Source organism: Gorilla gorilla, chromosome 12 (assembly GCF_029281585.2).
Source record: "Gorilla gorilla gorilla isolate KB3781 chromosome 12, NHGRI_mGorGor1-v2.1_pri, whole genome shotgun sequence".
Taxonomy (NCBI): domain Eukaryota; kingdom Metazoa; phylum Chordata; class Mammalia; order Primates; family Hominidae; genus Gorilla; species Gorilla gorilla.
This window is the reverse complement of record NC_073236.2, coordinates 122,011,992-122,039,511: the sequence shown is the minus strand read 5'-3', so window position 1 is coordinate 122,039,511 and position 27,520 is coordinate 122,011,992. Positions and strand designations below refer to the sequence as shown.

The following is a 27,520-nucleotide window of genomic DNA, read 5'->3' as shown; positions in this document are numbered from 1 at the left end:
ACCTTGGGAGAGAGGAAATTTCCTTACAGATGACAAAACCAGGGCTGAAAGACGAAGTGGCTCCCTGCAGGGCTCAGCAGGGTAAGAGGTCCTGTCTGTCTCTCTGACTCTCAGATCTGTGGCCCTTCTCTGTGCCCACTCCTACATGCCCACCGTGGAGGCCCACCCCTTCTGTCCTCAGCTCCTGCAGATGCACAGGGGCCCTTACTGGCTCCCACTGTGTGTGCCTTCCCGACCGCTCACACGTGCCGCCCAGACCCCAGGAGAAAGACCTCACTGCCAACTCTTCTGCACTGCAGGTGCCTTCTGCAGTGCTTAGAGATTCTGAACATATTTCCTTCTCAAGTAAACCATGCTGGACTTTTTGGATAAACTTAGTGACTTTAAAATGATTAAATAGGTAACTGCTGGGAGAGATCTGGAAGCATTCTTCTAAGGTGTTGATAAAATGTAAATATATTTTTAGAACAATCTTAGATCTTATGCTAAAGAAGATGAACTACGTAAGAAAGGTACCTTCTTCAGCCACTTGTAAATAGCAGTGTAGACCAATGCTTTGGATCCTCTTCCACAGGAGAGGAGACAAGATTGGAGGAACCAAAGAACCATGGAATTAGGGACAAATGGCTCAGAACAGTGCTCTGCAGACACATGCATCTGTACTTTGCTTCCCAGAAGCCAAATGAAACTGTTGGAGCTTGGTGGGCTCCAGGCCTCAGGGGGAAGACCACCTTAGGCTTTAGCTTTTCCTCTGCCCTTCCTGCCTGCTGTTAGCCTCTCCTCTGGACCAAAACTCCCTTTAAGGGGAAAACCTCCTCTTTGAAGCCCACAAGATACTGTGAGGATTACTGCCTTTTTTCTGATTTCCAACGTGGGTTTTTCATTAAGCAAAGAACAATTAGAAAACCCACAGATAACACAGGGTATTCAGTAAGTTCAGGAAAGTGTTTTCCACCATCTCTTTGCCCCCATCCCCTCCCCAGCGCTTGGCTCAAGGTCTGGAGCTTGAATCTGCGTCGTCTTCCTAGGTGCTTGCCTGAGGTGAGTGGTCAGCGGGTGCTGGCTTGGGGGCAGCTGGCAGGGCGTATGCTGCGGGTAGGAACCCAGGGAACACTGGGCGCCTTAGCTTGGAGCAGCTGGCTCCGAGGAATTGTTCCACGTCTGCACAACTTAAAAATCTGCAGTTTGGGGGCGGGAGGGGGAGCGCGGGGGTGGGTCCCGAAGCGTCCCATTTCTCCTCCTGGCTGTTAACTGAGCGCTCTCGCTCAGTGCAGCGAGGCCAGCGATGCCTTCTGGACCACACGCTGTCCTCGCCGAGGTCCTGGTTTGTTCCTCAACGTCGGCTGAAGGCATCGTCCCCTGACTTCCTCTTCCATTCGTCCTTCCGAAAGGGAACCCGACTGGTTCCTCTTCTACATATGAGGCGCATCTGCTTGGTGCAAATGTCCAAGCACCTCTTCTGACTCGGTGAGTGGAGGAATGAGACAAAGCATCTTGTTCTGCACTGTGCCTGAGTCTTCAGGCAGCGGGACCGGTGGCAAACATTGGCAGGAACTGGAGCTATATGTACTCTCCTTCGCACTTTGTTTTAAAACAAGTTTGGGCCTCGCGATTTCCTGAGGAAATCCAGGCAAATTAGCAAAGTGTCGCTTGGGCCGCGACTTTAGAAAGGCGGTTGCCCCAGCCGCCGGGGCCGCGGGGGAGGTCATCTTTTTCCCGCAGGGCCACGGCGCTTCCGGCCCAGGAGGGCGCGCAGGTGGGAGGCGCGGGGCGCGCTCCTGGTCCCACCCGGACAGCGCCGGCCGCTCCGGGGTGACTCTGCACTTGGGCCTGGGCGGGGACGCGCGGCCGGCAGGGCAGCGTCTAGGTCTATCGGTCTGTCCGCCTGTCTCGCGGTCGGAGCCCCGCAGTCCTCAGCCGCCCGCGCCCTCAGCCCGGGGCGCCCGGCTGCGAGCCCGAAGCCAGGGGCTGGCGGAGCTGCGACCAATGGGGCGGCGGCCGAGCGGCGGGCCCCGCCCCGTCCCGTCCCGCCCCGCCCCGCCCCGCCCGCGGCTCCCGGGAGCCTCGCTCCAGCGGGGCGGGACCGACGGACAGACTGGCCGACGCGGGCCACCCCGCTCTCCTCGCCGCCGCGGCGGCAGGCGCGGGGCCGCGCCGCGAGGCCTGATCCCTGCAGCGCGGGCGGGCGGCGTCGCAGAGCGGAGCTAGCTGGATGCGTCCGGACTCCTGCAGGTACCTGGCTGGCGTCCCCACCTCCCTGCGCGCTCCGGAGACTTCTCCGGGCGACCCTGCAACTTTACCGCGCCTTCCCCCACCTTTTGCTGCCCCAGTCCCCTGTGGTCCAGGTCGCGGGTGCACGACCCCGAGGGTCTACGGCCGCAGAGCACTTTACGTCCTTCTGGGCGCCTGGCCCGCGGCGCCCGCATCCTCTGGTCCCCAGAGCCCGCCGTCGCTGGAGCCCTAAGGCTCCGCCTGTTGCGTGAACGGCGGGCTGCTGAAGCGGTGGCTGGGTTGCTTTGAAAGCCTCGGGGAAGGTATTTAGGATCAGCTTTCGGGGAGTGGGGTGGGCTATGGTCAGGGGGAGGACCACCTGGAGGCGGGAGAATCGATGAGCCGAAGAAAGGCGGCACCTCGCGTAGGGGCATCCCCGGGGCGTTTCCTTGGCCGGGAAGCCGTTCCTTCCCTTCCTCGAGAGGAGGCGCTTTCCTGGCGCTTGTAAATGCTTCCCGGGCCGTCTGCTCCGCCTTCTTTGTCATTCCTCCCCTCCCCTTTGCCCTGCAGCTGTGCTAGGCGCCCCGCGACAGTTGCAGGGAAGAGCGAACCCAGGGCCCTTGCTCTTGTGCAGCGCTGCGCCCTGGGTGGGGACGGCGTGGGGCTTGCAACGCAGGTGTGGAGTCACTTGGGGACTCTGCGTTTGGATCAGTGGCAGTGGTGGGGAAGGGTCACCCCGGGGTCAGGAACTCCTCTTTTTTTTTTCGCGCCCTTCTGGGTGGCTGCCCGACCTCCTGAGGCACCTTGGCTAGCAAGCGAGCCAGTCTTGCCGGCAGGGGCCGCGGCGAGCCTGGCTGGGCGCCTTTCGCATTGCAGGGCTTGTCCTGCACCCCCAACCCCGCTCTGTCCCTTCTCGTTCATTTGGAGAAAGGAGCACCTTTTGCATTCTTGATGTCTCCCCCCGGTTTTGTCTGGGGAGACCGAGCCGACAGCTTCACTCGGGTGGCCCGCAGCAGGGGCAGAGGACAGCAAAGAGCTACCTCCACCTGCCAAAATGACCCAGGGGCCCTGGTTTGGTGCCAAGGCGCGAAGTGGGGGGAGGGGCGGTAGGTGTTCCTTACGTTCCTGCCGGAGAGTAGCTTTGTGGTTGGCCCGGAGCCTTCGGGTTTTTTGTCTTTCACCCTACCCTCTGAAAATACTGGAGCAGATGAGGACAACAGTTCAGAAGCCTTTCCTGTTTCTTTCCCTGTATTTGCTCAAGCGATTTGCGTAACCATTCACTTAGAAGTGTGTAAGTCACTCCTAGTTGCCCCCCTTCTTAGACTATTTGCAAATACCTGCCCAGGTAAACAGGAAGCACGCACCTATCTCTTTGCTGAAGGCATATGCCCTCGTGCTTTGTCTTCCCTGCATATCTGGAGCCGAAGAGGTGGCTTTGATTCTCTAGCTGAACTTGGTGTAATGTGCAGGCTCCACTTCTTACCTGGGTGGTGACCTTCTTGAGGAGATTGACTCGTTCACTATGCATTTCCAACCAGCCCGCCATGGGCCAGGCCCCAGGATGCACTCGGGGACAGACAGCAAATGGATGATATAATTTCTGCACCCAGTCTAGTCTGTTCTTTCTTTCTCACCAGCTTCCCTTCTTCTCTTGTTCTAATATTATGTTTGTCGTTTCTGAACTAGGAATTGTCAATATTGGGATCCGGAGAAGGTCATATGAAGGTGCCATAGAACTCTGAATCCAAAGCATGGTGTGAATATACTAAGGAGACTTGCGGGATCTGTATTAATTGAATCTTTTGTCTGAGCCATAATTGCCTGAATAGAGCCATTGATGAATGCAGCTACGCTAAGGTTTTGCTGGTCAAGTGTATGAGGGCAAATTGGGAGGTCAGAAGCAGTCTTTGTTCTGTTCTGAAATATTATAATATTAAAAATCCAAAGCTCTGGAGCTTGAGTTTGCCAGCGAAGCACAAACTGAGTATCATCATCTTCTTTTAAGAAGGAAGGGGAAGAGTGGGAACTGCAGCTCCCTCCTGTCTTCACTGGGTTTTGCCCTTCACTGTAATTCTTCACAGACGTGCATCCCTCTGTTCTACCACCCATCTCAATCTGCCCTGTGTCTGGCATTTGCCGTTGGAATGTGTGTCAGCTTTGAGAGAGTAGGCACCACAGGGTTTTCCTCCTCCTTTTCCTTTTATTTTTTAATAGATAACATTTATTAGCTGCATACTATATATCAGATACTCTGCTAGGCACTTTTCCAGGCATTATCTCATTTAATTCTCATAACAACTGCATGAGGATGTGATGCTTGCTTTCTTCACTGCAGTATTGCTGTGGGAGCCAGCAGTAGATGGAACCCCCCAGGTGCATGTTGAGTCAGATGGGAGGCCAGTGGGAAATGGTGGGCCTGAGGTCTCACTAGGAGGAAGGACGGCTCTGCAGGGTATGTTGAAGCAGAGAAGGTGGGTGTGTTTATTGACTCTGCTTATCAGGTGTCAGGAAAGTGAATCTTCCAGAGTGCCACCTGTGTGAAATACCCACAAAGAAACATCATAGAGAAGAGAATAGGATGTGGGGACCCAGTTTCAAGCTGTGATATCTATATCTTTATGGCTCCTTGACTTGACATGTCATTTTGCTAATCTGGGTCTTGGTCTGTTTAGCTGCACTGATCTAGATCTCTAATATTTATTGTTACGCTGTACTAGGCACTAAAAGCTAAAAGCTTTTACATGTATGAACTCACTTCATCCTGATGACAATCGTAGGATGGTAGGTTCTATTATTACCGTATTTTACAGGAGGAAAGAGAGACAAACTGAGTAACTTGTACAAGGTCACCCAGCCCGGAAAAGGTGAAGCTAGGATTCTATCCTTTGCAGTCTGACTGCAGAGCCACTGTGAGATTCAGTCTTCCTCATTTATTCCTACAGTTCCAACACTGTTCCCTGTGCTTAGTGGGATCTCGGACTACGTTTGTTGAACAGTGACAGAGGGGGCTTACAGTTACCAAGTGACTTTTGGGTCCCATGTCTCAGCCTGAAAAGGAATCTCAAAGACTGCGTTAGCAAAATATTATTTTTGCCTTTGACAAAATAGTCTGCTTTTCCGTGAAATTCTGCCCAGCTGGTTAGGAAAAAAGGAAGATAAACCATAAAGATCATGGGCCAGGGGAACATTATGGTGAGTTTCAGAAAATGTGTTTATCAATATAAGAAATTCAGAAAAACCACAGAACACTTTGTACTCTGACTCAAATTTGTCAAGTAAATCAACCAGTGACCAATTCACGAGTGCTTATTGTATGGGTGCTAAGTGCCCAGTACTACGGGCAATGAAGGTAGGCAGAATCTATGACATGGTCTCTGAGCTTGAACTTATAGTGGATCTGGAGACTCCAGATCAATGAGACAAGATAGAACAATACAAGATGCTAAATGTTTAAGTCCTGATAAAAATCACAATGACTCGGTCACATTTGTATAACCTATTATGGTTTGTAGGAACTTTCACATGGGATATCTCGTTCCAGTCCTCAGAGCAACTGAGAGTTATAAGCTATAGGTGGGACAGAAGTTAGGAAGCCCATATTGCTGATGAAGAAATTAAGGCAAAGTGAGCCTTGAACTTGGACACAGTCAGGGGTCTTCTGACTTCAAGTCCAGCATCTTTCTGCCTCACTTCTGTCTGGAGCTAGAGAGCAGAACAGGAAGGCAGTGAGCTATCGAGAGTCCTTGGGGAGTGGGGAACTGAGTTTGAATTTCATCCTGGACCTGGCCTTTGCTTGCTGGTCTTGACTACTGTGGGTGCTTAGTGGAGGCAGGGGATGGGGAGTAAGTACAAGCTGGGGAGGAGGAGAAAGAGGAGAAGAGTGTTGTTGTTTTATTTTTTCAGGGGCCTGCTGTTTTGTGAAGCCTGGAGTGAATACTCAATTATCATGAACATAATAACAAGGCTTAAAATGTACAACAAAATGTAGAAACTGATTTAGAATTTTCATTCCTGTTTTTCTTTATCATTTCTCTAGATCATCTTTTGAAACTTTTTAGCATATCTGCACATTATACTTTTTTTCACAGTTGTTAAGAGGATCAAAATCTGCACATTATAAAAGTAAACTCTTTAATAAGCTAAAATAGTTACTAGACTAGGTTGTGGTATTTTTCTTGTGGGCAAGAGGTCTCATTCTCTTTGGAATCCTGCACAGCCTTGCACTACGATTTGCTTTGAGGAGATACTGTATAAATATTGTCTTCAGTTGCACAAGTATTGAACGATAAAGGCATAAGATCTGCTTTTAGCCAATAATGTTACAGTTAAGCAGTTAATGTTGGCAGCAGCCAGCCTCGGTGAGTTTGGTGAAGTGCCAAATGAATGAAGTATCTTGCTGAGTATTCTACTAATCAGCCATCTGAGGACTTACCAGATGCTCACCAAAGGTGACATAATGATTAACTTATATAGTCACATATATGTATTCTCATTATATATTCAAATCCGTGCATACACTCATTCAACAAGTATTTGAGTACTTACATGATGTTATGTACTATGCTAGGTGCTGGGTATACTGTGGTAAAGGAAACAGGGGTGGGGGTTGGGGTGGGGTGGGGTGGGGTGAGAAGTGGGAGGGAGACAGGCATTAAAGAAACCAATGCAAAATTTAAGTAGTGGTAAGTGCTCTAAAGGACTTCATGGGAGAGAGTAACAAGGGTAGGGAGGCACTAGTTTAGATGAGAGGGTCAGAGAAGACCTTTCTGAGGAAGAGACATTTCATTTTGAGTGATAAAAGGAGTCCATTAAGTGAAGAGTGGGAGAAAGAGAATTCCAGGCTGAGGATTCTAAGGCAGGAATGAGCATTGAGCCTCTTTTTGTTCTATGCAGGAACTTCAAGAGAACAAGGGTGGGAACAGCTGGGAGGAGGTTGTAGAAGAGGGCTGGGGTCATCCCATTACTGGGTGTATACCCAAAGGATTATAAATCATGCTGCTATAAAGACACATGCACACGTATGTTTATTGCGGCACTATTCACAATAGCAAAGACTTGGAAACAACCCAAATGTCCAGCAATGATAGACTGGATTAAGAAAATGTGGCACGTATACACCATGGAATACTATGCAGCCATAAAAAAGGATGAGTTTATGTCCTTTGTAGGGACATAGATGAAGCTGGAAACCATCATTCTCAGCAAACTATCGCAAGGACAAAAAACCAAACACTGCATGTTCTCACTCATAGGTGGGAACTGAACAATGAGAACACATGGACACAGGAAGGGGAACATCACACACCAGGGCCTGTTGTGGGGTGGGGGGAGGGGGGAGGGATAGCATTAGGAGAAATACCTAATGTAAATGACGAGTTAATGGGTGCAGCACACCAACATGGCACATGTGTACATATGTAACAAACCTGCACGTTGTGCACATGTACCCTAGAACTTAAAGTATAATTAAAAAAAAAAATATATATATATATATATAAAAAGAAGAGGGTTGGGGTCAGATCAAGCTGTGCCCTTTAGGTCAAGTTCAAGGTCTTATGGTTTATTCTGAGGGCTGTGAAAAATGGATTTGCAGAAGGTGAGTGTCACAAGCCAATTTAAATTTATACAAGATTGCCTGGGAAGGCTGTGAAGAACAGATAGAAGAATAGACTGAAGAGGTACAAGCATGGGAAGCAGAAGCCTCGTTTGGAGGTGTGTTGTGTGTTGCAGAAGTGGAACCTAAAGTGAGATTGGCCTGGGTTGAAAGATGAATGGAGTTGAAGAAGTGCAGACCATACACATAAAGTTGGTTGTGAAAGGGAGCAGAGAGACAGGATGGGTGTAGGAGCAGGTTTGTGTCTATGTGGAAGGCAACCTTGGCTGAGGTTAGGGATGTGAGTCCAGCTCGTTGGTAAATTAACAGATATATACCTCTGTGTGTAGAGTTATAGCACTTCTAGAAGATCAGACATTTGAATCCTATCTCTGGTTTTATCTCAAAATCTAGGTAACTTTAAGCATATCACTTTGAGTACTTCTAGAAGATTAGACATTTGAATCCTAGCTTTGGTTCTGTCGCCAAATCTGGGTAACTGAGCATATTGTTTGTCCTTCCCTGTTTTTTTTTTTTTTTTCTCACTGCCTGGTGATTTTATAATTTTTTTAAAAATGCAGTCTTCCTGCAATGTTCTTTAATAGCATTATTTATATGTATTAATGTGGGTTATTTTTTATAAATTGAATTAGCAGAACTATGAATGGGGATGTAGGAACATTTGTGGTAGGATTCTAAGCATTTGCTCATTGTTGATCATGGATAAGCTGCTTTCAAATTAGCTTAAATGGAGAGACACTAATAATAAAGTCTAGTGGTGAGGAGACAGTAACCCTTCCAATGTAGATGGGATAAGGACTGATGGAGAGTCCTGGGCATGGTTATGAGCCACTTTTTGTGTTTCAGTGGGACTCCTCCTTACCTGGTCTTCTTCATTGCATGAGACGCTTCCTCTGTACGCATGGATATCTGTTAAAAGGATGATAAGAGAGGTACATCTGGTCTGTTTTCTGAGAACCCATTTGTGTTAGGGTTTTCTAGACAAACAGAACCAATAGGCTGTGCATATGTGTAGAAAGAGATTTATTCTAAGAAATTGGTTCACGCAATTATGGAGACTGGCAAGTCCAAAATTTGCAGGATGGGCCAGCAGGCTGGAAACCCAGGAGAGCCAACACTCCACTTCAAGTTTGGAGGCAGTTGCTATACAGCCTGGAAGAGCTGATGTTACAATGAAGTCCAAAGGCAGGCTGCTAGAAAATTCTTTCCTGTTTGAGGGAGGCCAGGCTTTTTGTTCTGTTCAGGCTTTCAGCTGATTTAATGAAGCCCACCAGCATTATAGAGGGCAATCTGCTTTACTCAAAGTCTACCAATTTATATGCCAGTCTCTTCCAAAATACCCTCACAGAAACACTGAGAATAATGTTTGACCAAATGTCTGGGCACCCTGTGACCCAGCCAAGTTAACACATAAAATTAGCCAGCACATCACATTTAACAGAATATACTGGCCTAAACATCAATAATGACCGTCACAGATAACCTGATGGGGCATTAAAGAAGGATAGAGCATCCAGTGATCAATTTGTAGTTGTAGGGAATGAGAGTATAAATAGGGCCATAGAGCCTGGGCGACAGAGCGAGACTCCGTGTCAAAAAAACAAACAAACACAAACAAACAAACAAACAGGGCCATAGAACGGAAAGTTATTCCAAAAATCAGTCAAGTCATTTGCTGCCTCTGGACTTTAGGAATGCTGGCTTAAATCCTGACAGATAATTAGTGTATAGAGATAAAAGAATGCCAGCAGACTAAATTTGGGGCTTCAACATGCTTATATATTTTTTACTTTTATTCTGCTGTGCACTGGATTGGCTTTCCTAAGTCCTGATGGACATGCCATGGTGAACCGAAAAGCATTTCCTATGATTTACTTGAGATAAAAATGTAACTGGCCAAAGAGATGGGAGAACTTCATGGTTGAATACTGTTGTTTGTAGATTTGGATTGAGTGGAGATGTTGTAGCAAAGGCATTTCATTATTCTTGTCTTTGAGTTCAGACAAAACACTTCTTGGCAGTATTTTTTTTTGTGGGTTTTTAAGGTCTGAGTTTTCTAAGTATGGTACCTTCGTGAGGCCACTGATGTAAGACCCCAGTCTTCCCTTGGTGCTCAGATGTTACGAAGATGAGATTCAGCCCTGAGGCTCAGGCTTGAGCTTCCATGACAGAGCTTGTCTCCTCTGGGATAAAAGGGTAAAAAGAAAGGAAAGTACCATGTATGGCAGTGTTCATCTGTGTGTCCCCATCCATCCGTCCGTCCGTCCATCCATCCATCCATCCATCCATCCATCCATCCATCCATCTATCCCATTCTTCCACCACTCATTTAAATGTCCATCCATCCATCCATCCATCCATTCATCCATCCATCCATCCATCCATCCACCCACCCACCCACCCATGTTTGCCACAGTGTAAAAAGGTATCAGGGTCCCCATGCCCTCTCATCTTCTCCTTAAATCACAATTCCTACAAAGTAGGCTCTTTAGAGATGTGAACATAGGAGTCTTGTGAAAGTTTATGCAAAACCTGAGAACTTTTGTTTTTTAAGCAGGTTCCCCAGACTTGTTGATGTAATTAGAAATTGAATGTCAGCATGGTGCATCTTTTTGGTGATGAGAACCGAATTTTCTTCTCCCAGCCTCTCTAGACTTAAAGCAGCACACGTTGCTTTCTCATGTAATTTTTATTTTATTATTTTTTCTCTTCTATTATTATTGTTGTTTTTATTTTTCCATAAGTTATTTGGGTACAGGTGGTATTTGGTTACATGAGTAAGTTCTTTAGTGGTGATTCATGAGATTTTAGTGCACATATCATCTGAACAGTATACACTGCACAATATTTGTACTCTTTTAATCTCTCCCCCTGCTCCCACTCTTCCCCCTGAGTCCCCAAAGTCCATTGTATCATTCTTATGCCTTTGCATCCTCATAGCTTAGCTCCCACATATCAGTGAGAACATACGATGTTTGATTTTTCCATTCCTGAGTTACTTCACTTAGAATAATAGTCTCCAATCTCATTCAGATCACTTTAAATACTGTTAATTCATTCCTTTTTATGGCTGCGTTGTTGTATTCTATCATATGATCTATCTATGTATCTATGTATCTATGTATCTATCTATCTATCTATCTATCTATCTATCTATCTATCTATCTATCTATCTATCTCTGTATCTATATATATATATCACAGTTTCTTTATCCACTCATTGATTGATGGGCATTTGGGTTGGTTCCACGATTTTGCAATTGTGAATGGTGCTGCTATAAACATGTGTGCAAGTATCTTTTTCGAATAACGACTTCTTTTCCTCTGGGTAGATACCCAGTAGTGAGATTGCTGGATCAAATGGTAGTTCTACTTTTAGTTCTTTAAGGAATCTCCACACTGTTTACCATAGTGGTTGTACTAGTTTACATTCCCACCAGCAGTGTAGAAGTGTCCCCTGTTCACCGCATCCACTCCAACATCTACTGTTTTTTGATTTTTTGATTATGGCCATTCTTGCAGGAGTAAAGTGGTATCACATTGTGGTTTTGATTTGCATTTCCCTGATCATTAGTGATGTTGAGCATTTTTTCATGTGTTTGTTGGCCATTTGTATATCTTCTTTTGAGAATTGTCTATTTATGTCCTTAGCCCACTTTTTGATGGGATTTTTTGTTTTTTTCATGCTGATTTGTTTGAGTTTGTTTTTGTCGTAGATTCTGGATATTAGTCCTTTGTCAGATATATAGATTGTGAAGATTTTCTCCCACTCTGTGGGTTGTCTGTTTACTCTACTGACTGTTCCTTTTGCCATGTGAAAGCTCTTTAGTTTAATTAGGTCCCAGCTATTTATCTTTGCTTTTATTGCATTTGCTTTTGGGTTCTTGGTCATGAAATCCTTGCCTAAGCCAATATCTAGAAGGGTTTTTCCATTGTTATCTTCTAGAATTTTTGTTATTGTTCCAATGCTATCTTCTAGAATTTTTATAATTTCAGGTCTTAGGTTTAAGTCCTTAATCCATCTTGTTGATTTTCGTATAAGATGAGAGATGAGGATCCAATTTCATTCTCCTACAGGTGGCTAGCCAATTATCCCAGCACCATTTATTGAAAAGGGTGTGGAGTGGGGGGAGGGGGGAGGGATAGCATTAGGAGATATACCTAATGTAAATGATGAGTTAATGGGTGCAGCACACCAACATGGCACATGTATACATATGTAACAAACCTGCACGTTGTGCACATGTACCCTAGAACTTAAAGTATGATAAAAAAAATGTATATATATATATAAAGAAAAGGGTGTTCTTTCCCCACTTTATGTTTTTGTTTGCTTTGTTAAAGATGAGTTGGCTGTAAGTATTTGGGTTTATTTCTGGGTACTCTATTCTGTTCCATTGGTCTATGTGCCTGTTTTTATACTGGTACCATGCTGTTTCGTGACTATGGCCTTATAGTATAGTTTGAAATCAGGTAGTGTGATGCCTCCAGATTTGTTCTTTTTGCTTAGTCTTGCTTTGGTTATATGGGCTCTTTTTTGGTTCCATATGAATTTTAGAATTGTTTTTTCTAAGTCTGTGAAGAATGATGGTGGTATTTTGATGGGGATTGCATTGAATTTGTAGATTGCCTTTGGCAGTATGGTCATTTTCACAATGTTGATTTTACCCATCCATGAGCATGGGATGTGTTTCCATTTGTTTGTCTTGTCTATGATTCCTTTTAGCAGTGTTTTGTAGTTTTCCTTGCGGAAGTCTTTTGACTCCTTTGTTAGGTGTATTCCTAAGTATTTTATTTTTTTTGCAGCTATTGTAAAAGGGGTTGAGTTCTTGATTTGATTCTCCGCTTGGTCGCTGTTGGTGTATAGAAGAGCTACTGATTTGTGTACATTAATCTTGTATCCAGAAACTTTGCTGAATTCTTTTATCAGCTCTAGGAGCTTTCTGGAGGAGTCCTTAGAATTTTCAAGGTAAATGATCATATCACCAGCAAACAGTGACAGTTTGACTTCTTTCTTAGCAATTTGGATGCCCTTTATTTCCTTCTCTTGTCTGATTGCTCTGGCTAGGACTTCCACTACTATGTTGAAGAGGTGTGAGTGGGCATCCTTGTCTTGTTCCCGTTCTCAGAGAGAATGCTTTCAACTTTTCCCCATTCAGTATTATGTTGGCTGTGGGTTTGTCATAGATGGCTTTTATTACATTAAGGTATGTCCCTTGTATGCCAATTTTGCTGGGAGTTTTAATCATAAACGATGCTGGATTTTGTCTAATGCTTTTTCGGCATCTATTGAGATGATCATGTGATTTTTGTTTTTTAATTCTGTTTATGTGGTGTATCTCATGTATTGACTTGCATATGTTAAACCATCCTGGCATCCCTGGTATGAAACCCAGTTGATCATGGTGGATTATCTTTTTGATATGTTGTTGGATTCAGGTAGCTGTATTTTGTTAAGGATTTTAGCATCTATGTTCTTCAAGGATATCGGTCTGTAGTTTTCTTTTTTGGTTATATCCTTTCCTGGTTTTGGTATTAGGGTGATCCTTGCTTCACAGAATGAATTAGGGAGGATTCCTTCTTTCTCTATCTTGTGGAATAGTGTCAAAAGGATTGGTATCAATTCTTCTTTGAATGTCTGGTAGAATTCTGTTGTGAATCCATCTGGTCCTGGACTTTTTTTTTGGCAATTAAAAAATTACCATTTCAATCTCACTGCTTGTTATTAGTCTGTTCAGGGTAGCTAATTCTTCCTGATTTAAGCTAGGAAGGTTGTATTTTTCCAGGAATTTATCCATCTCTTCTATGTCTTCTAGTTTATGTGAGTAAAGGTGTTCATAGTAGCCCTGAATGATCTTTTGTATTTCAGTGGTGTCAGTTGTAATATTTCCTGCTTCGTTTCTTAGTGAGGTTATTTGGATTTTCTCTCTTCTTTTCTAGGTTAATCTTGCTAATGGTCTATCAATTTTATTTATCTTTTCAAAGAACGAGCTTTTTGTTTCATTTATCTTTTGTATTTTTTTTTGTTTCAATTTCATTTAGTTCTACTCTTATCTTGGTTATTTCCTTTCTTCTGTGGGGGTTGGGTTTGGTTTGTTCTAGATTCTCTAGTTCTTTGAGGTGTGACTTTAGATTGTTTGTGCTCTTTCAGACTTTTTGAGGTAGGCACTTAGGGCTATGAACTTTCCTCTTAACACTGCCTTTGCTGTATCCCAGAGGTTTTGATAGTTTGTGTCATCATTGTCATTCAGTTTGAAGAATTTTTAAATTTCCATCTTGATTTCATTTTTGACCCAATGCTCATTTAGGAGCAGGTTATTTAATTTCCATGTATTTGCATGGTTTTGAAGTTTCCTTTTGGAGTTGATTTCCAGTTTAATTCCACTGTGGTTTGAGAGAGTGCTTCACATAATTTTAATTTTCTTAAACTTATTGAGGCTCATTTTATGGCCCATCATATGGTCTATCTTGGAGAAAGTTCCATGCATTGAATAGAACGTGTATTCTGTGGTTGTTGGATGAAATGTGCTGTATATATCTGTTAAGTCCATTTGTTCCAAGGTATAGTTTAAATCCGTTCTTTGTTGACTTTCTGTCTTGATGACCTGTCTAGTGTTGTCAGTAGAGTATCGAAGTCCGCTGATATTGTTGCTGTCTAGCTCACTTCTTAGATCTGTTAGTAATTGTTTTATAAATTTGGGAGCTTCAGTGTTAGATGCATATATGTTTAGGATTGTGATATTTTCCTGTGGGGCAAGGCCTTTTATAATGTCCCTCTTTGTCTCTTTTAACTGCTGTTACTTTAAAGCTTGTTTTGTCTGATATAAGAATAGCTACCCCTGCTCACTTTTGGTGTCCATTTGCATGAAATGTCTTTTTCCACCCCTTTACTTTAAGTTTCTGTGATTCCTTATGTGTTAGGTGAGTCTCCTGAAAGCAGCAGATAGTTGGTGAATTCTTATTCAGTCTGCAGTTCTGTATCTTTTAAGTGGAGCATTTAGGTCATTTACATTCAATGTTAGTATTGAAATGTGAGGTCCATTGCATTCATCGTGCTCTTTGTTGCCTGTGTAGTTTGTTTGTTTGTTTTTGCTTTTTAACTTGTATTTTTGTTTTGCAGGTCCTGTGTGATTTTTGCTTTAAAGAGGTTCTGTTCTGATGTGTTTCCAGGATTTGTTTCAAGATTTAGAGCTCCTTTTAGCAGTTCTTATAGTGGTGGCTTGGTAATGGCAAATTCTCTCAGCAGTTGTTTGTCTCAAAAAGACTATCTTTTTTTTATATATGATGCTTAGTTTTGCTGGATACAAAATTCTTGGCTGATAATTGTTTTGTTTGAGGAGACTGAGGATATGGCCCTAGTCCCTTTTAGCTTGCAGGGTTTCTGCTGAGAAATCTGCTGTTAATCTGATAGATTTTCTTTTATAGGTTACCTGGTGCTTCTGTCTCACAGCTCTTAAAATTATTTCCTTTGTCTCGGCTTTGGGTAACCTGTTGACAGTGTACCTAGGTGAAGATCTTTTTATGATGAATTTTCCAGGTGTTCTTTGTGCTTCTTGGATTTGGATGTCTAGGTCTCTAGCATGGCCGGGGAAGTTTTCCTCTGTTGTTCCCCCAAATATGTTTTCCAAGCTTTTAGAATTCTCTTCTTCCTCAGGAACATTGATTATTCTTAGGTTTGGTCATGTAACATAATCCCATACTTCTTAGAGGCTTTGTTCACATTTTCTTATTCTTTTTTCTTTGTCTTTGTTGGATTGGGTTAATTCAAAGACCTTGTCTTCGAGCTCTGAATTTCTTTCTTCTGCTTGTTCAGTTCTATTGCTGAGAATTTCCAGAGCATTTCACATTTCTAAAAGTGGGTCTGAAGTTTCCTGAAATTTTTATTGTTTTTTTTTTAAGCTATCTATTTCCTTGAATATTTCTTCCTTCACTTCTTGTATCTTTTTTTTTTTTGGATCTCCTTGCATTGGGCTTCACCTTTCTCTGGTCCCTCCCTGTTTAGCTTAATAACTAACTTCCCAAATTCTTTTTCAGGTAAATCAGGGATTTTGTCTTGGTTTGGATCCATTGCTGGTGAACTAGTGTGATTTTTTGGGGGGTGTTGAAGAGCCTTGTTTTGTTATAGTACCAGAGTTGATTTTGTGGTTCCTTCTCCTTTGGGTAGGCTCTGTCAGAGGGAAGGTCTAGGGCTGAAGGCTGTTGTTCAGATTCTTTTGTCCCACTGGATGTTCTCTTGATGTAGTGCTCTCCCCCTTTTCCTATGAATGTGGCTTCCTGTGAGCTGAACTGCAGTGATTGTTGTCTCTTTTCTGGGTCTTGCCACCCAGCGAGTCTGCCCAGCTCTGGGCTGGTCCTGGGGGTTGCCTGCACAGAGTTCTGTGATATGAACTGTCTGTGGGTCTCTCAGCCGTGGATACCAGTGCCTGTTGCAGTGGAGGTAGCGGAGGGTGCAATGGACTCCATGGGGATCCTTAGCTTTGGTGGTTTAATGCTCTATTTTTTTACTGGTTGGCCGCCTGCCAGGAGGTGGCACTTTCAGCTGTGCTAGTATGGGGAGGAACCAGCAGTGGGTGGGGCCCTAGAACTCTCAAGACTATATGCCCTTTGTCTTCCATTACCAAGGTGGATAGGAAAGGACCATCAGGTGGGGGTAGGGCCAGGCACATGTGTCTGAGCTCAGACTCTCCTTGGGTGGGTCTTGCTGTGGCTGCTGTGGGGGATGGAGGTGAGATTCCCAGGTCACTGGAGTTGTGTACCTAGGAGGGTTATGGCTGCCTCTGCTGAGTCATGCAGGTTTTCAGTTAAGTGGGGGAAAGCTGGCAGTCACTGGCCTCACCCAGTTCCCATGCAAACTGAAGGGCCGGTCCCACTCCCACCGTGTCCCCTCCTACAGCCTGGAGTCTGTTTCCAGGTGGAGAGTGAGAGGGTCTTGAAAACTTGCCCGAGGCCATCTGCCTCCCGGCTGAGAAAGAAAGGGCTTTAGTTCTTCCTGGCCTGTGAAGTCTGCATGCCAGATTAGGATTCACAACCTCTCCTGAGTTCTGGCCAGGGGGCTTCTTGCCCCGTTCAAATTGTTACAGAGTTTGCCTAGAGAATTCCTTCTCCTTGTTGAATTTTACCCCCTGCATCTCTGGCCACCCTCATGATGGATCCCCGTGGTGCCAGGCAGGAATGGGCTGCTTGGGGACCCAGTGAGCTCCCAGGGCTTTTCTGCTGCTTCCTCTGTATTTCGCTCGGCTCTCTAACTTGACTCAGCTCCAGGTAAAGTTGGAAACTTCTCCTGCAAACAGACCTTCAGCTTCTCCACTGGGGGTGTGTGTTTGGGGGAGGAGGGTCTACCTTTCCCACTTCCGCAGTTGGGGCACTCACAGTATTTGCGGGTCTCCTGGGTCCTGCAGGAGCAGTCTGCTTCCTTCAGAGGGTCTGTGGTCCTCTCAGTATTTCTGATTTGTTCTTGCAGCCAATCTGAAGCTAAAATTCACAATGCGAGCCTCCACAAGCCGGAGCTGCAATCTAGTCCTTCCTCCCCTCTGCCATGATCCCAGGAGCCAGTTTTTTTTTTTTTTTTTTATATATATATGTATGGGGGTTTGAAGTAAAGAGTACAGGATGGACAGTTTAATGTGGCCCTGAATTCCGGTAGATTTGCTTTTAGTTGCTTTTTACCAGTCATCCCTATAACCCACATCAATGGAGTTAAGAATACATAAGCAAGCCCTGTTTTACAGTCCTTCATTTATGTTATGTGAGCAACTCAGAAACAATTTCCACGCAGACATCATTAGACACTAGGATTAGGTTTCAGACTGCCCCACCAAAGCAGATATAAGCCCTAATGAGTGCACAGTGACATGGTTTTGAGTACCAGGACCCGAGCACTATATGATATAGAAGGGAGGAGATGAGTTTTCTCTCCTAGGAAGGGGGCCACACACTTGCACCACACACCCATCCATACAAACACACACCCTAGATGGGACAGTGCTCACTAATGTGGACTGCTTAGCTAATTTGATGTAAGTAGACAAACCACAAAAGAGCATATTATATTTTTTTGTGTAACAGACAATAACAGTCCTCCACAAACCCTGTTCAGGCCATTCTACTGTGACCTTCTTCAGATACCACCAAATAGATTGAGTGTGGAACTATTTCAAATTTCCCTTGTTAAACTGACTTCAGTAGGAAACTCACAGAAACTTTGATTGTGAACATCAGGTAGAGAAAGCCACGTTTTACTCCAGATTGCCTGGGGTTTGTTTTTCCCAAGGGTGCATTTGTATTTGCTGTGGAGTGAGAACTTTCTGCATGGCAGAAGGAAAGCCTGCAACTGTTCAGAGATGGCGCCTACAGCCATCTCCTGAGGCTTGGCCCTGAGCCGGCTAACGTCACTGCTGGGCTTGTTGGAGGGTGTGGGTGTTCTTCCAAAGACCTCCTTTGCTTCCTCAGCTCAATTCTACCTTGTTCTTTCTTGTATGGAGAACTTGGAAACTCAGAGAGCTGGGTGAATTTAGAAAATGGGCTGGAGAAAGGATAGGTGTGAGAATTCATCTTAATAAGTCAAATTTAAAACTTTTTTGACTTGCATTGCCTGGGGATCTCATTATTTTATAATTTTTTTATATTGATGAAGTGTAGAATTAGTTATAATTGATAGTTCTGGGCAAAGCGTTTAAAAAATCCTCCCAGGATAGTTTTCAGGGACTGGATATGGATGTTTGTGAAGCATAAACACATTTTTACTACCTTCCAAAGAATGGTCTAGATGCTATATAAACCATCATATTTATTATATCTTTTAAAAAGTTAAGTAAAACTTTTTTTTTTTTTTTATTGATCATTCTTGGGTGTTTCTCGCAGAGGGGGATTTGGCAGGGTTACAGGACAATAGTGGAGGGAAGGTCAGCAGATAAACAAGTGAACAAAGTTCTCTGGTTTTCCTAGGCAGAGGACCCTGCGGCCTTCCGCAGTGTTTGTGTCCCTGGGTACTTGAGATTAGGGAGTGGTGATGGCTCTTAAAGAGCATGCTGCCCTCAAGCATCTGTTTAACAAAGCACATCTTGCACCGCCCTTAATCCATTCAACCCTGAGTGGATACAGCACATGTTTCAGAGAGCACAGGGTTGGGGGTAAGGTCACAGATCAACAGGATCCCAAGGCAGAAGAATTTTTTCTTAGTACAGAACAAAATGAAAAGTCTCCCATGTCTACCTCTTTCTACACAGACACGGCAACCATCCGATTTCTCAATCTTTTCCCCACCTTTTCCCCCTTTCTATTCCACAAAACCGCCATTGTCATCATGGCCCGTTCTCAATGAGCTGTTGGGTACACCTCCCAGACGGGGTGGTGGCGGGGCAGAGGGGCTCCTCACTTCCCAGTAGGGGCGGCCGGGCAGAGGCGCCCCTCACCTCCTGGACGGGGCGGCTGGCCGGGCGGGGGGCTGACCCCCCCACCTCCCTCCCGGACGGAGCAGCTGGCCGGGCAGAGGGGCTCCTCACTTCCCAGTAGGGGCGGCCGGGCAGAGGCGCCCCTCACCTCCCGGACGGGGCGGCCGGCCAGGCGGGGGGCTAACCCCCCCACCTCCCTCCCGGACGGGGCGGCTGGCCGGGCGGGGGGCTGACCCCCCCACCTCCCTCCCGGATGGGGCGGCTGCCGGGCGGAGATGCTCCTCACTTCCCAGACGGGGTGGCTGCTGGGCGGAAGGGCTCCTCATTTCTCGGACAGGGCGGCTGCCGGGCGGAGGGGCTCCTCACTTCTCAGACGGGGTAGTTGCCAGGCAGAGGGTCTCCTCACTTCTCAGACGGGGCGGCCGGGCAGAGACGCTCCTCACATCCCGGACGGGGCGGCAGGGCAGAGGTGCTCCCCACATCTCAGACGATGGGCGGCCGGGCAGAGACGCTCCTCACTTCCCAGATGTGATGGCGGCCGGGAAGAGGCGCTCCTCGCTTCCTAGATGGGATGGCGGCCGGGCAGAGACGCTCCTCACTTTCCAGACTGGGCAGCCAGGCAGAGGGGCTCCTCACATCCCAGACGATGGGCGGCCAGGCGGAGACGCTCCTCACTTCCCAGACGGGGTGGCGGCCGGGCAAAGGCTGCAATCTCGGCACTTTGGGAGGCCAAGGCAGGCGGCTGGGAGGTGGAGGTTGTAGCAAGCCGAGGTCACGCCACTGCACTCCAGCCTGGGCACCATTGAGCACTGAGTGAACGAGACTCCGTCTGCAATCCCGGCACCTCGGGAGGCCGAGGCTGGCAGATCACTCGCGGTTAGGAGCTGGAGACCAGCCCGGCCAACACAGCGAAACCCCGTCTCCACCAAAAAAATAGGAAAACCAGCCAGGCGTGGCGGCGCGCGCCTGCAATCGCAGGCACTCGGCAGGCTGAGGCAGGAGAATCAGGCAGGGAGGTTGCAGTGAGCTGAGATGGCAGCAGTACCGTCCAGCTTCAGCTCGGCATCAGAGGGAGACCGTGGAAAGAGAGGGAGAGGGAGACCGTGGGGAGAGGGAGAAGGAGAGGGAGAGGGAGAGGGAGAGGGAGAGGGAGCTAAAACTTTTTATTTAACCTCATGAAGTAAATAGTCACTCTGGCAACATACTACAGCAATAGACACTTGGCCCTCTGAGAGTTTTGCTGTAAATATGCTGAAGATTTATATAGCTTGGCAAAAACCACTCTATTTTCTTCTAGCAGCAATAAACACTTTTCTAAAATCCTTTGGAAATTCTACAACATGTCAGGTGCTCAGATGGGGTATAGAAAAACAACAGCTTAGTCAGACATTGAATCACCATGTCCTGGAGTCCCTAGGAAAGCCAATATGGTGAGAAGGTACCTCCCAAGCAGCCCTCTCCACAACATTTTGAGCAGGAAAACCCTTGTTTTTTCCTTTACGTGGAATGTTCGTTTAGTAAACTTTCACTGGACATCTCCCACGTGTTTACTGTGTAGCAGGCACTGATGCCACCATATGTCAGTGATACTGCCAAGAAATACCGTTCTGCAGGCACAAAGGTGAGGTGCTTGTGTAGCATTAGGTGCGTGTATGTGGGAAGGAAGGGAGTACACTGAGAGAAAGTTTCCTGGAAGAGGCGACATTTGGACTGATTTCTTGAAGACAGAACTGGAGTTAACTGGAAAAGAAGGGAAAAGGACACTTCAATCAGAGAGAACAGCTTCAACGAGGTTTGGAAGGGAGAGTGTGTGGTGCAGCTGGGGATGGTAAATAATTTGGTGGAGTAAGGCAGAGGTATGAGGTATATTGGTGGATGCTGAGGCCAAACAGACAGGATAGAGTTTAGACTCCATCCTGAAGATGCTGCGAAGCTATTGAAGATTTACATAGAGTATTGGCATATTCTGACCTATGTTTTTATTTCTTTTATTTATTTCTTTTTATTTTTTAGAGATGGGCTCACTCTGTTGCCCAGTGGAGTGCAGTGGCACAATCATAGTTCACTACAGCCTTCAACTCCTGGGCTCAGGCGATCCTCCCACCTCAGCCTCTTGAATACCTGGGACTATAGGCTGGTACCACCACATCTGACTCATTTTTTATTTTTATTTTTTTGTAGAGGTGGGATCTTGCTATGTTGCCCAGACTGGTCTTGAACTCCTGGACTCAAGCAATGATTCTTCTGCTTCAGCCCCCCTAAAGTGCTGGGATTACAGTTGTGAGCCACTGTGCCTGGCCTGTGACTTGTAGTTTAGAAAAGTCCCTCTAGCCATCCATGGAGGGGCAAAGGGCATTACAAGTAGAAGCAAAATGATGTCACTGGCTTATGTACTGGTGTGACTTTGGGGGCATTGGAGAGGGGCCTCTGTCACCCAGATAGTTAATTGGTTTTGTTCCTTGATGGCTGAAATTTCTTAGACTCTTTTTTTTTTTTTTTTGGAATTGAGAATTCTGGGAAGATTGAGTGGAATTTTTGGCCCCATGTCTGTTTCATCTTCCTGAGGTTCCCCTAATTCCCTTTGGGTAATTATACTGCACTGTTGAATATTGACTTTGTAAGTAACTGTTAAGATCTCCCAAGAGGTTCCTTCTGCCAGCTTCTTCTCCCTGCCCCAGTATAGCCACTGGGTGGACAGGTGGTATGGGCTCAGCCAGTCTGATACTGTCAGTTGAGTGACTTGAGAATGGAAGAGACCTCTAGAGTGAGTTCTTTCCTATGGTGGCTCTCTGAAGAGATCTCTTCCTCTATAAATTATTCCTATAGTTTCTTTTTTTCATTTTTTCAACTTTTATTTCAGATTCAGGGAGTATGTGTGCAGGTTTGTTTACCTGGGTATATTGCTTCATGCTGAGGCTTGGGGTATGACGGAACCAGTCACCCAGGTAGTGAGCATAATACCAAATAGGTAGTTTTTCAACCCTTGCCCCCCTTGCTACCTCCCCCATCAGTAGTCCACATTGTTTATTGTTCCCATATTTATGTCCATCTTTACCCAATATTTAGCTCCCACTCACATAAGTGAGAACATGTGGTATTTGATTTTCTATTTCTGTGTTAATTCTCTTAGGATAATGGCCTTAAGCTGCATTCATGTTGCTGCAAAGGACATGATTTTGTTCTTTTTTACAGTTGTGTAATATTCCATGGTGTATATGTAGCATATTTCCTTTATCCAATCCACTGTTGATGGGCAACTAGGTTGATTCCATGTCTTTGCTATTGTGATTAGACCATGAAGAACTTACAAATGCATGCGTCTTTTTGGTAGAATGTTTATTTTCTTTGGATATACCAGTAATGAGACTGCTGAGTTGAATGGTAGTTCTGTTTTAAGTTCTTTGAGAAATCTCCAATCTGCTTTCCACAATGGCTGAACTAACTTAAATTCCCAGCAACAGCGTGTACTCAGCAACCTTGCCAGCATTTCTCTGATCATCAGTGATGATGAGCATTTTTTCATATGTTTGTTGGCCACTTTTATGTCCTCTTTTGAGAAGTGTCTGTTAATGGGGTTATTCTTTGTTGTCGATTTAAATTTCTTATAGATTCTGGATGTTAGTCTTCTGTCAGATGCATAATTTGCAATTTTTTTCTCCCATTCTGTAGGCTGTCTGTTTACTCTTTGATAGTTTCTTTTACTGTGCAGAATCTCCTTAGTTTGATTAGGTCCTACTAGTCAATTATTTTTGTTAAAATTACTTTTGAGGACTTAGCCACAAATTCTTTGCCAAGGCTGATGTTGAGAAAGGTAATTCCTTTAATACATGACTTCTAGAAAGAAAACCCAGGTTTTCTTCTAGGATTTTTATGGTTTGAGGTCTTACATTTAAGACTTTAATCCATCTTGAGTTAATTTTTGTTCATGGTTATAAGTAGGGGTTCAAATTTGTTCTTCTGCATATGGTTAGCCAGTTATCTCAGCACCATTTATTGATTAGGGAGTCCTTTCCCTTTGGCTTATTTTTGTTGACTTTGTTGAAGATCAGATGGTTGTGGGTATGTGGCTTCAATTCTGGGTTCTCTGTTCTCTTCCATTGGTCTGTGTGTCTGTTTTTATACCAGTACCATGCTGTTTTAGTTACTGTAGCCTTGTAGTATAGCTTAAAGTCAGTAATGTGATGCCTCTAGGTTTTTTTTTCTTTTTTGCTTAAGATTGCTTTGGCTATTCAGGCTCTTTTTTTGGTTCCATATGAATTTCAAAGTAGTTTTGTCTAATTCTTTAAAAATGACATTAATAGTTTGATAGGAATAGCATTGAATCTATCTGTAGATTGCTTTGAGTTGTATGACCATTTTAATGATATTGATTATTCCTGTAATTTCAACTTTCAGGTTCCTCAGAAGGGCCCTGACTCCTGCCTGTTTCCAGGTGTGGCTTTTCAGGCTTCTCTTTGGTTCTAGGAGCTTCACATAGCCATCTGAAAAAATTACATTTGTTTGAGTTAGCTGCAACCAGTTGCTGCTGCTTGTGTCCAAAGAACCCTAATAGATGTAGGAAACGTCCAGAGGTCTTACTTCACACCAGAGTTTAAAGACTAATGTCCTACCCTTTCCTACTGGTTTGAAAGGGGCGCAAGGAGAGAGCATGAGGACATTATTTTGAGAGAGGGAGCAAGGGATGTTCTCAAAGGGGCAGAGGAAACTAAATCCCTGCAGACCAACTTTGCTGGCATCCCAGTATTGCTGCAGGCTGGTCTTGCTCCAAGGTCTACCTAGAGTGGGTCAAATTAGCATCAAATAGGTGGCAGCATTTCCTGTGTACTTTCAATTCCAGTTCTTTCTCAGATGGCACTCAGGGCTCTGGCAATACTTAGTGAAAAAATAACAATAGACTGGGTGCGGTGGCTGAGGCCTGTAATCCCAGCACTTTGGGAGTCTGAGGCCGGTGGATCACAAGGTCAAGAGATCGAGACCATCCTGGCCAACATGGTGAAACCCCGTCACCACTAAAAATACAAGAATTAGCTGGGCGTGATGGAGCACACCTGTATTCCCAGCTACTCAGGAGGCTGAGGCAGGAGCATCGCTTGAACCCGGGAGGTGGAGGTTTCAGTGAGCTGAGATCGCGCCACTGCACTCCAGCCTGGCGACAGAGTGAGACTCTGTCTCAAAAATACAAAAGACAAAACAAAACAAAACAAAAAAACCACAATAGTAAATATTGATATAGCACTTACATAATGTGCGAGACACTGTTATAAATGTGATCCACATATTAACCCATTTATTTCTTATAATCAAATTTTGATGTAGGTACTATTATCTTATATTATTATTATATTACATCTATCTTTTGCTGTCAGTCATCTATCTCTCTATCATCTATTTATCAACAGATGAAGAAACCTCAAGGAACAATTTTAATAATTTAGCTACATTATACAAACAGAAAGTGTTAGTTACAGAATCTGTGCTTTTACTCCTGGATTCAAATCTTAGCTCCACTTCTTTTTGGCTGGGCAAGTTATTTAACCCCTGTGGCCTCAGTATCCTCATTTGCAGAATGGGAGTAATAATAGTATCTATTTATCTAGCATTAGGTAGCATAAAGTAAAATGCTTCAAATAGTGCCTGGCACAAAGTAAGCACTATATAAAGGTTTTCCAGAAAAGTTATTTTGTAATGGACACTACAAAGAAGACTGAACATACATACTTTATAGAGATAAGCACATAACAAACTGTGACTCTTCTATTTATCCCGGTGCTTTGTAGATGTTTTGTAGCTCTTCACAGAAAGGGCATGAGGTGATATAAGTAATTGGTATTGTTTAAACACTCATTTAGGGAGATAAAGCCAAAATACAGTTGAATTTAAGGACATGAGCCTGCTGTGTCAGGACAGACAACAACCACCCCCTACAGAAGCAAAGAGTACGATGTGCCTCCCCAGTATGGGGCTTATTGGAGAGCGGGCGTGGTCTCTGTGGTTGCCACCTCTGCTTTCCATTTAACTATTTGAAACCTCAATTTCCTCATTCATAAGTGGGGAATCATCTTAATGCCTGGTTCTCTGCATTGATCTTGGGATTAAAAAAGATTGTTTGCTTATTCATTACTTTTGGCTGGGCATTAAGGATACAAAAATTAAGAAAAAATAGGCCTACCTTTGCAGAGCTCACGGTGCAGTGTGGAGACAATGAGTAAACTGTTCTACTGCATTTCAGCAAGTTAAGTACTCTGATGGAGGCAGGTACTGGTGGGTGGGATGCAGTGGAAGGGAGCCTGGTTTTGAGTTAGGGAGAGGTCTGGGGTCTGGGGTTGGTTCTGGAGAATGTGATAGAGCTGAGTCTTGAAGGACATTCTGAGCAGACCAAACAAGTGCAGAGACCTGGAGTTGTGAGAAGTTGGAGCACTTTCGGAGATTTTCGTTAATTTTTTTTTTGGTGGGGGATGGAGTCTCGCTGTGTCGCCCAGGCTGGAGTGCAGTGGCTCGATTTTGGCTCACTGCAACCTCTGCCTCCCAGGTTCAAGCAATTTTCCTGCCTTAGCCTCCTGAATAGCTGGGACTACAGGCATGTGCCACCATACCCGGCTAATTTTTGTATTTTTAGTAGAGACAGGGTTTCACCATGTTGGCCAGGCTGGTTTCGAACTCCTGACTTCAGGTGATCTGCCTGTCTCGGCCTCCTAAAGTGCTGGGATTACAGGCATGAACCACCGCGTCCGGCTGTTTTTCACTAATTCTTTATTGTTCTAGAGTTTCAGTTGGTTTGTGACAGGCAAGGCTAGTGGATAAGGAATAATAATAATAACAATTATAATAGCTAACATTTAATTGAACATTTTTATATCCCAAGCACAGAGTGTTTTATTTGTATTATCTCATTTTTAATCCTCATAACTTCTCTGTGGTATCTGATACTTAGTATCCATGCTTTATAAATAGGGAAACTGAAGCTCAAAGAACCTAAATGACTGACCCAAGGTCACACAGCTAGTGAGTGCCGAATCCAGGATACCAACTCAAGCATTCTGGATCCAGAGTTTACCCTGAAGGCCGAAAGAGCCATGTGGGGACTTTAAGTATGGTGAGTAGGGTATAATTTAATCCAATGTGCATGTTAAGGGTAACTTCAGCTTAGTGTGAAGGAAGAAATTGAGGGTAGGGAATGGAAATAGGCCTAAGGCATGGGGGACAGTTAGGTGTCTGTTGTGGTGAACCAGTGGAAAAATACCGAGTATCTGGATTAAGGCAGATGCAGGAGGGATAGAAAAAAAAATCGAGTTGAGAGGCAATGGGGATGTGTATTTGCTTACCCTCAGTGCTGGCTGGCTGCCAACAGGCCTCCGTGGCGAGGGAAAAGGAGGAGCCTAGGATGATCTCCAGGTGTCTGGCCTGAGTAAGCGGGTATGAAGGGAATAGAGGATGAAGGGAAAATGTGGATGTGCTTATTGTAAGGCCCCACTGGGACATTCAGAAGGACACATCTGGTAGGCAGCTCTGTGAGTCTGGAATGCAAGAGGGAGACTGGGCTGGAGATGCACATCTGGGCTCCACTGTCAGATGACATTGGCCAATGAGAAGAGCAGAGGCACAAGGAGGAGGCCATGGTGGTGGGTGAGGCCGGGTGGGGAGATGACACAAAGCTGGAGGCCTGCAGATTGTGTTCAGGCTGCAGATGTCTTCAGCTTGGTTGATGATATTAAAACAGGAAGAACCATAGTTGCCAACATTTAAAAAATTGGGGAAGTTTTTTATAAAAATAAAATTTGTTGGTGTTCTTGACAAACTAGGTGATCTGGCCACCTGATACCCACAGATAAGGGACAACAGTTGGCCAGTGCCCTCCTTCAGCAAGACCGGTGTTCCCTAGTAGTTACAGTGGCCAGGTGTCTTCCTCCTCTCATTTTGGGTCCCTGCCTTGCTCCTGCAGGCATTTTATTAATATTTTGTGACCCCAGATTTAAGATTTGGGAAGAGGACACAGAGTTTCACAGAAAACTAAACATGAGTAGTCAGACAAGTGGGAGAGAACACAGCAAATGGTGTTAGTGAATTGCAGAAGCAGGGGAGGTCAGTAGGACAAATGCTATGGACAGATGCAGATATGCAGATTGGGAAGTGTCCTTTCGGTTTGGTCACCTGGAGATGCCCTTAGCAAAAACGCTTAAAAATGGGGTATTAGGTCAAGAATTGTAGAATAAAAGGAAGGGTGAATGTAGAAAATAATTTCAAGAAGCTGTGTTACAGAGAGGAATTTGAGGTTGGGAGACTGTGTGTGTGTGTGTGTGTGTGTGTG

General features: G+C 44.9%; 1 protein-coding gene across 5 annotated transcripts in view; it reads left to right on the top strand.

Annotated features, from left to right (window-relative positions):
• The first annotated feature begins 1,290 nt into the window (after positions 1-1,290).
• KCNS3 (potassium voltage-gated channel modifier subfamily S member 3) overlaps positions 1,291-27,520 on the top strand; it is a 56,912-nt gene continuing 30,682 nt past the window's right edge. For 2 of the 5 annotated variants that reach the window (XM_063696050.1, XM_004028875.5), the window contains exon 1: positions 2,108-2,232. The gene's annotated coding sequence lies outside the window, so the exon portion shown is untranslated. Of the gene's footprint in view, positions 1,468-2,092; positions 2,233-26,166; positions 26,309-27,520 lie in introns of those variants that run through there. The other 3 variants (XM_063696051.1, XM_055378760.2, XM_055378761.2) reach the window with 3 other exon arrangements.